The 13,068-nt window shown below is 37.8% G+C and overlaps 1 long non-coding RNA gene across 1 annotated transcript in view; it reads right to left on the bottom strand.

The window, feature by feature from the left end:
- The window catches only part of LOC128648470 (uncharacterized), a 43,208-nt gene that overhangs the window by 3,245 nt on the left and 26,895 nt on the right, over positions 1 to 13,068 (bottom strand). The window contains exon 2 of the long non-coding RNA XR_008400601.1: positions 1,068 to 1,189. This is a non-coding gene — a long non-coding RNA (uncharacterized LOC128648470). The remainder of the gene's footprint in view (positions 1 to 1,067; positions 1,190 to 13,068) is intronic.

Genomic DNA, 13,068 nt, shown 5'->3' with positions numbered 1-13,068 from the left:
CTGAATGTTGTAGCTTAAATCGAAACTCATCAGACCAGGCAACGTTTTTCCGATCTTTTAATTGTAGCCTCAGTTTCCTGTTCTTAGCTGACAAAAGTGCCACCCGGTGTGATCTTCTGCTGCTGTAGCCCATCTGTTTCAAGGTTCGACGTGTTGTGCGTTCAGAGATGGTATTCTGAATACTTTGGTTGTAATGACTGGTTATTTGAGTTACTGTTGCCTTTCTATTATCTCGAACTAGTCTGCCCATTCTCTTCTGACATCAACAAGGCATTTTCACCCATACAACTGCCGCTCACTGGATATTTACTTTCGGACCATTCTCTGTAAAGCTTAGACATGGTTGTGCGTGAAAATCCCAGTAGATCAGCAGCTTTTGAAATACTAAGGCCAGCTAGTCTGGCACCATTAACCATGCCACGTTCAAAGTCACTTAAATCCACTTTATTCCCCATTCTGATGCTTGGTCGTCTTCACCACGTCTAGATGCAATTTGTATTACCAAGCAATTGAACAGTTGTACCTAATAAAGTGGCTGGTAAGTTTATATACTAGTTAACTGAAACGTCTAGCATGAAATTTCTTTGGAACCAACCAACCATTACTTCAAGAGGACTTCCTCACCAGTAAAATCGCAGAGTGTCATATCGTATATATATATATATATATATCTTTGTAAAACGTATGAAACATATATATAAGTAGATAGATAAATATATATATATATATATACATACTGTATATGTAGATAATGTGCATCTATTAGTTATGCCCAAACATGCATTACCTGATCATTTCAGTGAAAAAAATAAATTGTTAAAATCATATGATAGTCCGGCAGTACAGTCTGTTGATTGTATATATTATATATAACAATCAATTGTTTTTATAGCTCTTTAAGAGGCTTTCTGGTTTCAAGCATGTAACAGTTTTACTATATAGTTTTACTATAGAATGTATAGTTGTAAAGTTGATGCGTATCTTGTTAACAGTAGATCTATGAATAAGGCTATGTATAATGTTATAGTAGATGATTTTTGCAAAATTTTTAACATTTCTAATGTTACCTTTTTGTAGGAAGTTCAGCCCCTCAGTCCAGCTGCCTAAGCCATTAATCCCTAGGTGTACTTCTGATTGACTGTTGTCTAGGAGTAGTTTAGGCTACTGCACATGCGCATAGCGATTCATCCTGTAAAATATAAAGAAGCACAATAGCACTTCAGTCTTAAATCTTATACAAAAAGTAGATACTAGAGAGCTTGTTGCAGACATTAGTAAATCAGACAATAGAGTCTTTTACTGGCTGTATCATACTGGTCTCTTATTATTACTACAATGAATTATTTATACATCAGCAACATTTTAGTTGGCATATGCAGGTGTACATTACATTGATAAGGGTATGTTACATACTTTGCAACACTTACATTAAAGGGACATGAAACAAAAAAAAAATATTTCAAGATTTAGGTAGAGCATACCATTTTAAACAACTTTCCAGTTTATTTCTATTATCAAAATTGCTTCATTCTGTTGGTATCATTTGTTGAAGGAGCTGCAATGCACTACTGGTGTCTAACTGAACACATGGGTAAGCCAATGACAATTGGTACATATATGCAGCCACCAATCAGCAGCTAGAACCTAGGTGCTTTGCTGCTCCTGAGCTTACCTAGATAAATTTTTCAACAAATGATAACACGAGAAGGAAGCAAATTAAATAATAGAAATAAATTGGAAAGTTGTTTAGAAATTGTATGCTCTAAATCATGAATGTCTAATTGCAACTTTACTGCCCCTTTAAGAAACGCTTACATATAATTACAAAACAACCAGATAAAAATGGCCAAACTTGTTCCAGCCAATAAGATAAAGCTAAACTTTTTTTTTTATGGAAAAACTAAACATGCATATTATGAAAAAAATATATGAATGGCATACAAAGTGGACTAAAAGTGATGCATTAAACCAAAAAGGGACATGAAACACACAGAACAATTGGACATGTTGGACCTTAGCATAATGGTGATCAGATTATTGTGAGTAGTAAAAAACATATATATATATATATATATATATATATATATATATATATATATATATATATATAAATATATGTATGTATATATATAGGGAGGGTTCCAGCACACTTTTGTCCTTTAACAACAGCCGGGGTGCACTTCAAATCAATAATGTAGAAAAGTAGACAAGGGGAAGGCACTCACCGTTTTCAACAGTAACTCTTTATTCACAGATTAACGTTTTTGAGGTTGCCCGCGTCCTCAGACCAGACCAGGGGGGGTAGTTATCAACCTGTCAACTTTCCTGCCTTCGCCGGCCCAATACGCCCGCCTAAGCTCGCCTCACATCGCCGCCGCGGACCTGAAAAAATTTGCCTAAGTTATCAAATAAAACTGTCAAAAAGCCGCGGGGCAATGAGCAGCGGACTGTGAGAGTTATCACTCATCCGATCTCGCTGCTCTTCAGCTTTTTCCCAGCTTTATTGCTAGCCTGTCACTAAGCACTCACACTAAACTGCACTGTTCTACCCCCTATACCGGCGCCCCCCGCAACTAAATAAAGTTACTAACCCCTAAACCGCCGCTCCTAGACCCTGCCGCAACTCTGATAAATGTATTAACCCCTAAACTGCCGCTCCTAGACCCTGCCGCAACTCTGATAAATGTATTAACCCCTAAACCGCCGCTCCCGGACACCACTGCCACCTACATTATACCTATTAACCCCTATCCTGCCCCCCTACACCGTCGCCACCTATAATAAATTTATTAACCCCTATCCTGCCCCCCCTACACCGTCGCCACCTATAATAAATTTATTAACCCCCTATCCTGCCCCCCCCTACACTGTCGCCACCTATAATAAATTTATTAACCCCTATCCTGCCCCCCACTACACCGCCGCCACTGTAATAAAATTATTAACCCCTAAACCTAAGTCTAACACTAACACCCCCCTAACTTAAATATTAATTAAATAAATCTAAATAATATTTCTATTATGAACTAAGTTAAACCTATTTAAAACGAAATACTTACCTTTAAAATAAACCCTAATATAGCTACAATATAAATAATAATTATATTGTAGCTATCTTAGGATTTTTTTTTATTTTACAGGTAACTTTCAATTTATTTTAACTAGGTACAATAGCTATTAAATAGTTATTAACTATTTAATAGCTTACCTAGCTAAAATAAAGAGAAATGTACCTGTAAAATCAAAACTAACCTAAGTTACAATTACACCTAACACTACACTATACTTTAATAAATTATTCCTATTTAAAACTAAATACTTACCTGTAAAATAAACCCTAAGATAGCTACAATGTAATTAATAATTACATTATAGCTATTTTAGGATTTATATTTATTTTACAGGTAACTTTGTATTTATTTTAGCTAGTTAGAATAGTTATTAAATAGTTATTAACTATTTAATAACTACCTAGCTAAAAGAAATACAAAATTACCTGTAAAATAAATCCTAACCTAAGTTACAATCAAACCTAACACTACACTATCATTAAATTAATTAAATAAATTACCTACAAATAACTACAATTAAATACAATTACATAAACTAACTAAAGTACAAAAAATAAAAAAGCTAAGTTACAAAAAATAAAAAAAATAGGTTACAAACATTTTAAAAATATTACAACAATTTTAAGCTACTTACACCTAATCTAAGCCCCCTAATAAAATAACAAACCCCCCCAAAATAAAAAAATGCCCTACCCTATTCTAAATTTAAAAAGTTCAAAGCTCTTTTACCTTACCAGCCCTTAAAAGGGCCTTTTGTGGGGGCATGCCCCAAAGAGTTCAGCTCTTTTGCCTGTAAAAGAAAAATACAACCCCCCCAACATTAAAACCCACCACCCACCCACATACCCCTAATCTAACCCAAACCCCCTTAAAAAAACCTAACACTAATCCCCTGAAGATCATCCTACCTTTAGTCGTCTTCACTCAGCCGAGCCACCGATGGAACTGAAGAGGAGACCCGGACCGGCAGAAGTGATCCTCCAAGCGGCGCTGAAGAAATCTTCCATCCGGCGATGTCATCTTCCAAGCGGCGCTGAAGAAGCCTTCTATCCGGGGGATGTCATCTTCCAAGCCGGGTCTTGAATCTTCATCCCGCCGACGCGGAACATCCTTCTTTATCGACGGACTACCGACGAATGAAGGCTCCTTTAAGGGACATCATCCAAGATGGCGTCCCTTCAATTCCGATTGGCTGATAGGATTCTATCAGCCAATCGGAATTAAGGTAGGAAAAATCTGATTGGCTGATTGAATCAGCCAATCAGATTCAAGTTCAATCCGATTGGCTGATTGGATCAGCCAATCAGATTGAGCTCGCATTTTATTGGCTGATCGAAACAGCCAATAGAATTCAAGCTCAATCTGATTGGCTGATTGGATCAGCCAATCGGATTGAACTTGAATCTGATTGGCTGATTCAATCAGCCAATCAGATTTTTCCTACCTTAATTCCGAATGGCTGATAGAATCCTATCAGCCAATCGGAATTGAAGTGACGCCATCTTGAATGACGTCCCTTAAAGGAGCCTTCATTCGTCGGTAAAGAAGGATGTTCCGCGTCGGCGGGATGAAGATTCAAGACCTGGCTTGGATGACATCCCCTGGATAGAAGGCTTCTTCAGTGCCGCTTGGAAGATGACATCGCCCGGATGGAAGATTTCTTCAGCGCCTCTTGGAGGATCACTTCTGCCGGTCCGGGTCTCCTCTTCAGTTCCATTGGTGGCTCGGCTGAGTGAAGACGACTAAAGGTAGGATGATCTTCAGGGGATTAGTGTTAGGTTTTTTAAGGGGGGTTTGGGTTAGATTAGGGGTATGTGGGTGGTGGGTTTTAATGTTGGGGGGGGTTGCATTTTTCTTTTACAGGCAAAAGAGCTGAACTCTTTGGGGCTTTCCCCCACAAAAGGCCCTTTTAAGGGCTGGTAAGGTAAAAGAGCTTTGAACTTTTTTAATTTAGAATAGGGTAGGGCATTTTTTTATTTTGGGGGGTTTGTTATTTTATTAGGGGGCTTAGATTAGGTGTAAGTAGCTTAAAATTGTTGTAATCATTTTAAAATGTTTGTAACCTATTTTTTTATTTTTTGTAACTTAGCTTTTTTATTTTTTGTACTTTAGTTAGTTTATGTAATTGTATTTAATTGTAGTTATTTGTAGGTAATTTATTTAATTAATTTAATGATAGTGTAGTGTTAGGTTTAATTGTAACTTAGGTTAGGATTTATTTTACAGGTAATTTTGTATTTCTTTTAGCTAGGTAGTTATTAAATAGTTAATAACTATTTAATAACTATTCTAACTAGCTAAAATAAATACAAAGTTACCTGTAAAATAAATATAAATCCTAAAATAGCTATAATGTAATTATTAATTACATTGTAGCTATCTTAGGGTTTATTTTACAGGTAAGTATTTAGTTTTAAATAGGAATAATTTATTAAAGTATAGTGTAGTGTTAGGTGTAATTGTAACTTAGGTTAGTTTTTATTTTACAGGTACATTTCTCTTTATTTTAGCTAGGTAAGCTATTAAATAGTTAATAACTATTTAATAGCTATTGTACCTAGTTAAAATAAATTGAAAGTTACCTGTAAAATAAAAAAAAATCCTAAGATAGCTACAATATAATTATTATTTATATTGTAGCTATATAAGGGTTTATTTTAAAGGGGTTAATACATATATTATAGTTGCGGTGGGCTCCGGGAGCGGCGGTTTAGGGGTTAATACATTTATTATAGTTGTGATGGGCTCCGGGAGCGGCGGTTTAGGGGTTAATATGTATAGAGTAGCTTGCGGTGGGCTCCTGGAGCGGCGGCTTAGGGGGGACAGATTAGTGGTGTTTAGACTCGGGGTACATGTTAGGGTGTTAGGTGCAGACATCTCCCATAGAAATCAATGGGATGTCTGTCAGCAGCGAACTTGTACTTTTGCTATGGTCAGACTCCAATTGATTCCTATGGGATCCGCCGCCTCCAGGGTGGCGGATTGAAAACCAGGTACGCTGGGCTGTAAAAGTGCCGAGCGTACCTGCTAGTTTTTTGATAACTAGCAAAAGTAGTCAGATTGTGCCGCACTTGTGTGCGGAACATCTGGAGTGACGTAAGAATCGATCTGTGTCGGACTGAGTCCGGTGGATCGAAGTTTACGTCACAAAATTCTACTTTTGCCGGTCTCTAGCCTTTGATAACTAAGGCGAATTAGCCTTGCCACAAATACGCTGCAGAATTCCAGCGTATTTGAGGTTGACGGCTTGATAACTACCTCCCCAGGTCTGAGGACGGGGAGGCAACCTCGAAAACGTTAATCTGTGAATAAAGAGTTACTGTTGAAAACGGTGAGTGCCTTCCCCTTGTCTACTTATATATATATATATATATATATATATATATATATATATATATACAGGGAGTGCAGAATTATTAGGCAAGTTGTATTTTTGAGGATTAATTTTATTATTGAACAACAACCATGTTCTCAATGAACCCAAAAAACTCATTAATATCAAAGCTGAATATTTTTGGAAGTAGTTTTTAGTTTGTTTTTAGTTATAGCTATTTTAGGGGGATATCTGTGTGTGCAGGTGACTATTACTGTGCATAATTATTAGGCAACTTAACAAAAAACAAATATATACCCATTTCAATTATTTATTTTTACCAGTGAAACCAATATAACATCTCAACATTCACAAATATACATTTCTGACATTCAAAAACAAAACAAAAACAAATCAGTGACCAATATAGCCACCTTTCTTTGCAAGGACACTCAAAAGCCTGCCATCCATGGATTCTGTCAGTGTTTTGATCTGTTCACCATCAACATTGCGTGCAGCAGCAACCACAGCCTCCCAGACACTGTTCAGAGAGGTGTACTGTTTTCCCTCCTTGTAAATCTCACATTTGATGATGGACCACAGGTTCTCAATGGGGTTCAGATCAGGTGAACAAGGAGGCCATGTCATTAGATTTTCTTCTTTTATACCCTTTCTTGCCAGCCACGCTGTGGAGTACTTGGACGCGTGTGATGGAGCATTGTCCTGCATGAAAATCATGTTTTTCTTGAAGGATGCAGACTTCTTCCTGTACCACTGCTTGAAGAAGGTGTCTTCCAGAAACTGGCAGTAGGACTGGGAGTTGAGCTTGACTCCATCCTCAACCCGAAAAGGCCCTGCAAGCTCATCTTTGATGATACCAGCCCAAACCAGTACTCCACCTCCACCTTGCTGGCGTCTGAGTCGGACTGGAGCTCTCTGCCCTTTACCAATCCAGCCACGGGCCCATCCATCTGGCCCATCAAGACTCACTCTCATTTCATCAGTCCATAAAACCTTAGAAAAATCAGTCTTGAGATATTTCTTGGCCCAGTCTTGACGTTTCAGCTTGTGTGTCTTGTTCAGTGGTGGTCGTCTTTCAGCCTTTCTTACCTTGGCCATGTCTCTGAGTATTGCACACCTTGTGCTTTTGGGCACTCCAGTGATGTTGCAGCTCTGAAATATGGCCAAACTGGTGGCAAGTGGCATCTTGGCAGCTGCACGCTTGACTTTTCTCAGTTCATGGGCAGTTATTTTGCGCCTTGGTTTTTCCACACGCTTCTTGCGACCCTGTTGACTATTTTGAATGAAACGCTTGATTGTTCGATGATCACGCTTCAGAAGCTTTGCAATTTTAAGAGTGCTGCATCCCTCTGCAAGATATCTCACTATTTTTGACTTTTCTGAGCCTGTCAAGTCCTTCTTTTGACCCATTTTGCCAAAGGAAAGGAAGTTGCCTAATAATTATGCACACCTGATATAGGGTGTTGATGTCATTAGACCACACCCCTTCTCATTACAGAGATGCACATCACCTAATATGCTTAATTGGTAGTAGGCTTTCGAGCCTATACAGCTTGGAGTAAGACAACATGCATAAAGAGGATGATGTGGTCAAAATACTCATTTGCCTAATAATTCTGCACTCCCTGTATATATATATATATATATATAAAAATATATATATATACATATATATATATATATATATATATATATATATACATATATATATATATACACACACACACACACAAATATTTATATTTATATCAAAATAACAAGAGTATTGCAATGAGCAATGTTACTTTTTTTGGACTACATTTATAAGTTGACAAGCTTTCGGAAGTATTCCTTTCTTTTTCAAGTCTGAAGCTATACTGATCAATTCAATTAAATTTACAGATTATGGGGCCAATTCATGAAAGTGCAAGCGGACATGATACGATGTAGCGTTTCATGTCTGCCGCACATCGATAAATGCAGACAGCATACGCTGTCAGTATTTATCATTGCACAAGCAGTTCTTGTCACTTGTGAGATTTTAGGAGTACCATCAAGGCATTATAGCAGTTAAACAACCCTCTGTGTGAATATATACATATATAGTCCAGAGATTTAGATATCAAAATAACAAGAGTATTGCATTGAGCAATGATACTTTTTATTGGACTAACTATACATTTATAAGTTGACAAGCTTTCTGAAGTATTCGTTCCTTTCTCAAGTCTGACGCAATACCGACCAATTCAATGGAATTTACAGTTTATGGGGCTGATTAATCAATGTCTGTCTGACATGATAAGCAGGGCCGCCATCAGGGGGTGAAAGGGGTGACTCCTGTCAGGGAGCCCCATGAAGCAAGCACAACTATTATTTAAAAAAATATATATATATTTTAAATTTGGCAACCTCCAGAGGGGGCTACAGCACAGTGCTATTGAGCATGGGAAATGTCATTAAAAGGAGTAAAGCATTAGCATTTGAGAGGATTTCTGAGTGTTTGCTAAACCACTATGCACAGTGTGAGACTTGGCACTTCAGTTTGTATAGTGTGTGCCTTAATCAGATGGCAGAGTACCTTCATTTGCAGAGGGGGTAGGACTTACTTAGTAAATATTTTTTATTTATTTGTGCAATTTTAGATTGTAACTTTAGTGTGGTAGTTGTATGATGGGGCCAGGGGTGCATAAAAACACATTTTTTTTAGCAATATGCAGCAGTGTATTTATGATTATTTGACAATGCTGTAGAAATTTTATATTTAAAACCATGCAGAAATGTTTCCTCCTCAATACACATATGATAGGTGCCCTTTTGGCAGATATCATTTTTTTTTTAATTTATATATTTTTTTTTATCACATTCCAGTTTACTGCCCCTTTATGCAAGGACTTTCCAGATGCCAGGGGGCATTTTATCCATAAGTACAGCTGACAGATGGGAAAATCACATTTAAAGTGGTGCTCTTGGTTGGGGGGGAAACAAAACATATGTCAACCTTTCAAAAGTGCTTTTCTTCATCTACCCATTCTGACAGATAATTAATGTACAATTTTGAATTCACATGTCATGGGGGGGGGCCTGATCAATGGTTAAGTCAGGGGCCCAAAAATTTCTAGTGGCAGCCCTGCGCTGTAGCGTATCATGTCCGAAAGACATCGCTGAATGCCGACAGCTATAGCGAATCATGTCTGCCCGGGATATGATAAATCTACCCCATAAGCTTAACTGTGTACATATTTATAAAAAGTGTAGGATATACAGTGTAATAAACTATATGAAAGTACATTACAAAAAGAATTAATAATGTGTTAAGAACCCAGAGTACACATTTAGTCCAGAATTTAGTGAGTTAAAGTGCATTTTCATTTTAAGTTCAAATGTTTTTCTTTCCATTAACACCAGTAGCTTTATAAAAGACACCACTAATATTCTTAACAAAATCAGATAACAGTATTGTCAGAGGATACCATACTTGTGAAAATGGATGTTGAATCCCTGTACAGCAATATTCCACATAAAGATGGTATTGATTCCTGCTTAAACTTTCTTTCCTCCGACAGCCCTAACCAGACATATAGGGCTTGATTTATCAAGCTACGGTTGATAGGGGTGTATTTTTCCGCCCCGGTCTGCCGCAGCTCACCTCTGGCGGACAGAATTCTGCTGTCCTAAGAGGTGGAGAAGAGGATAGGAAGCAGCGATCTGATGAATGCTGCTTCATAAATACAGACGGCAGGTTCTCTTGTGAAAACCTGCAGTCGAGGAGCAGGAGAAGACTTGATAAATCCAGCCCGTAGTGCTTCTACAGTCAGTAAACTTACAGAATTTATACTTACCCACAATTATTTCATCATCAATAACTACATCTATCTACAAACCATGGGAACAGCCATGGGCACCAAATGGCACCACATTATGCAAACCTCTTCATTGCTGACTTAGAACAGAGATTCCTAGCCACTCACCCTCAAAAACCCTTCAAATTATTTCGCTACATAGATATTTTTATCATATGGACAGAAGGATAAAAAAGCCTAGAACATTTTCATAAATCAATTAATATATTTCATGCATTAATCAAGCTTAAAATTAACTTTTCTAAAGACTGGGTCAGCTTCCTGGATACAACAATATCCATCACAAATGGTAAACTGCACTCATTTGTTTACAGGAAACCAACAGATAGATGCAGCTACCCCACAGCTCCAGCTCCCACCCAAATCACAATAATGAATCCATAATCTACAGTCAGGCTACCAGATATCACAGAATTTGCTCAAATACCAAGGACTATGACAAACACCTCCTCACACTGTCCCAATCATTCAGAGATAAAGGTTACAAAACAAGGGTTATAAATAAAAAAATGAACTCTGCCCTCAATAAATAAATAAACACTTACTACAATGCAGGGAGAAGAAAAACATATCACGTATCCCACTAGTAGTCAAATACAACCCTGCTCTAGAAGGGATATGAAAAATCATAGCAGTACAGCCACTTTAGAGTTTCCCACACTTTTTTTCCACAACCCCCAATCCTGGTATTCAGACAACTACCTTACTTAAAACAGAAACTGATCCACAGGAAGCTACCCCTTGAAAGAAAGAACACTCAGAATGGAACCAAGCGCTGCAGTAAAGCTTTCTATAAACTATGTCAACACATTTGTGAAAGCAGCAAATCACAATAATGAATCATATAACATTAAAGGGGCATATTCATGTTTATCTGCAAATGTGGTATACATGATACATTGCACTGATGTGAAGTGGGATGCTGTGTTGGAGAAACAAGCCCAAAACTGCACCTTTGGATAAACTTACACAGACACTCAATCAAAAATAACTGTGAAATAAAATACTGTACCCCTGTTGGTCACCATTTCACCCAACCTGACCACTCCATCCAAAACCTCAAAATCAAGATTCTCAGAGGCAACTTCAAAAACACCATGGAAACAAAAACATTAGAAATTATAATGCACTTCAATTCACTTAATTCTGCACTAAGGGGTCAATTTATTAAGGTGCGAGTGGACATGATACGATGTAGCGTATCATATCCTCTGCACATAGATAGATGCCGACAACATACGCTGTTGGCATTTATCATTGCACCAGCAGTTCTTTTGAACTGCTGGTGCAATGCCGCCCCATGCAGATTCGTGGCCGCTAGCAGGGGGTGTCAATCAACCTGATCGTATTCGATCGGGTTGATTTCTGTCCACCGCCTCAGAGCAGGCAGACAGGTTTTGGAGCAACGTACGGAGCTTGATAAATTGACCCCTAAATGTGGACTCTGGGTTCTTAACACATTATCAAAATATTTTGTAATGTACATTCAAATAGTTTTTTGCATTGTATATTCCACACTCTTTATACATAGGTACACTGACAAGCCTATGTCCATACTTTTGTCATTATTATTATTATTATTATTTGCTTCTTCTTCTTTCTTCTTCCTTCCTTTCTTCTTTTTTGACTATTTTATACTCCCCCCTGTACACATCATTTCACATCTTTATACATATTGATTTCATGTTGATATATATAACTTCATGTCAGTATATGCACTATGAAAAACTATATATTTCCCCTGTCTGTTCTACACTGTCTGCCTCTATCACCTAAGCCCACATTCTGATTTTTATGACACCACTTTCTGTTCTTTATAGCCATTCTGTGTTTCAAGATATAGGGGCCGAATTATCAAGCTCCGAATGAAGCTTGATGCCCCTGTTTCCACGCGAGCCTTCAGGCTTGCCGGAAACAGCAATCATGAAGCAGCGGTCTAAAGAAAGCTACTCCATAACTTGTCCGCCTGCTCTAAAGCTGCGAAAATCAATCAGCCCGATCCTATACGATCGGGCTGATTGTTACCCCCTGCTTGCAGCCGCTAATCTGCAGGGGCGGCATTGAACAAGCAGTGGACAATAACTTCTTGTGCAATGATAAATACTGACAGCGTATGCATTTATCGATGTGCGGTGGACATGATACGTTACATCGTATCATGTCCGCTTGCACTTTCATGAATTGGCCCCATAATCTGTAAATTCCATTGAATTGGTCAGTATAGCTTCAGACTTGAGAAAGGAAGGAATACTTCAGAAAGCTTGTCAACTTATAAATGTATAGTTAGTCCAATAAAAAAAGTATCATTGCTCAATGCAATACTCTTGTTATTTTGATATCTAAATCTCTGGACTATATATGTATACATTCACACAGAGGGTTGTTTGACTGCTATAATGCCTTGATGGTACTCCTAAAATCTCCTCTGTCTTGGCACGAGTAATCACACCGCTCAGTGACTGCATTGTTCTTGCTTTAAACCAGTTTCAACCAGTTTCTAGACACCCTACATAGAAATGCTATGGCAACACACACAGATTTGCCAACACCTTTTGAATCTCAGAGAATCAATTTGGCTAATTTCAAGGTTTCTCTTTTCAATATTGAGTTTTATAATTGTCCATCATGCACAAACACCTCTAATAGACAAATATTTTATGAACAAATTCCACAAGGAAACACTGTCATATTCAAGTTAAAAATGTAGCTTTTCCTGTACAGAAAAACAGCCTACGCAGATTTGCATAGCTGTTAGCAAGTCTGCCTGGCAGTATTTTCTCTATTAGCTGTTCTTCCTGAAAGGGGGGGGGGGGCAAGTACCAAG

The sequence above is a fragment of the Bombina bombina genome, chromosome 2 (assembly GCF_027579735.1).
Source record: "Bombina bombina isolate aBomBom1 chromosome 2, aBomBom1.pri, whole genome shotgun sequence".
NCBI lineage: Eukaryota > Metazoa > Chordata > Amphibia > Anura > Bombinatoridae > Bombina > Bombina bombina.
Note: the sequence above shows the minus strand (reverse complement) of the source record. Positions and strands in the feature narration are given on the sequence as shown.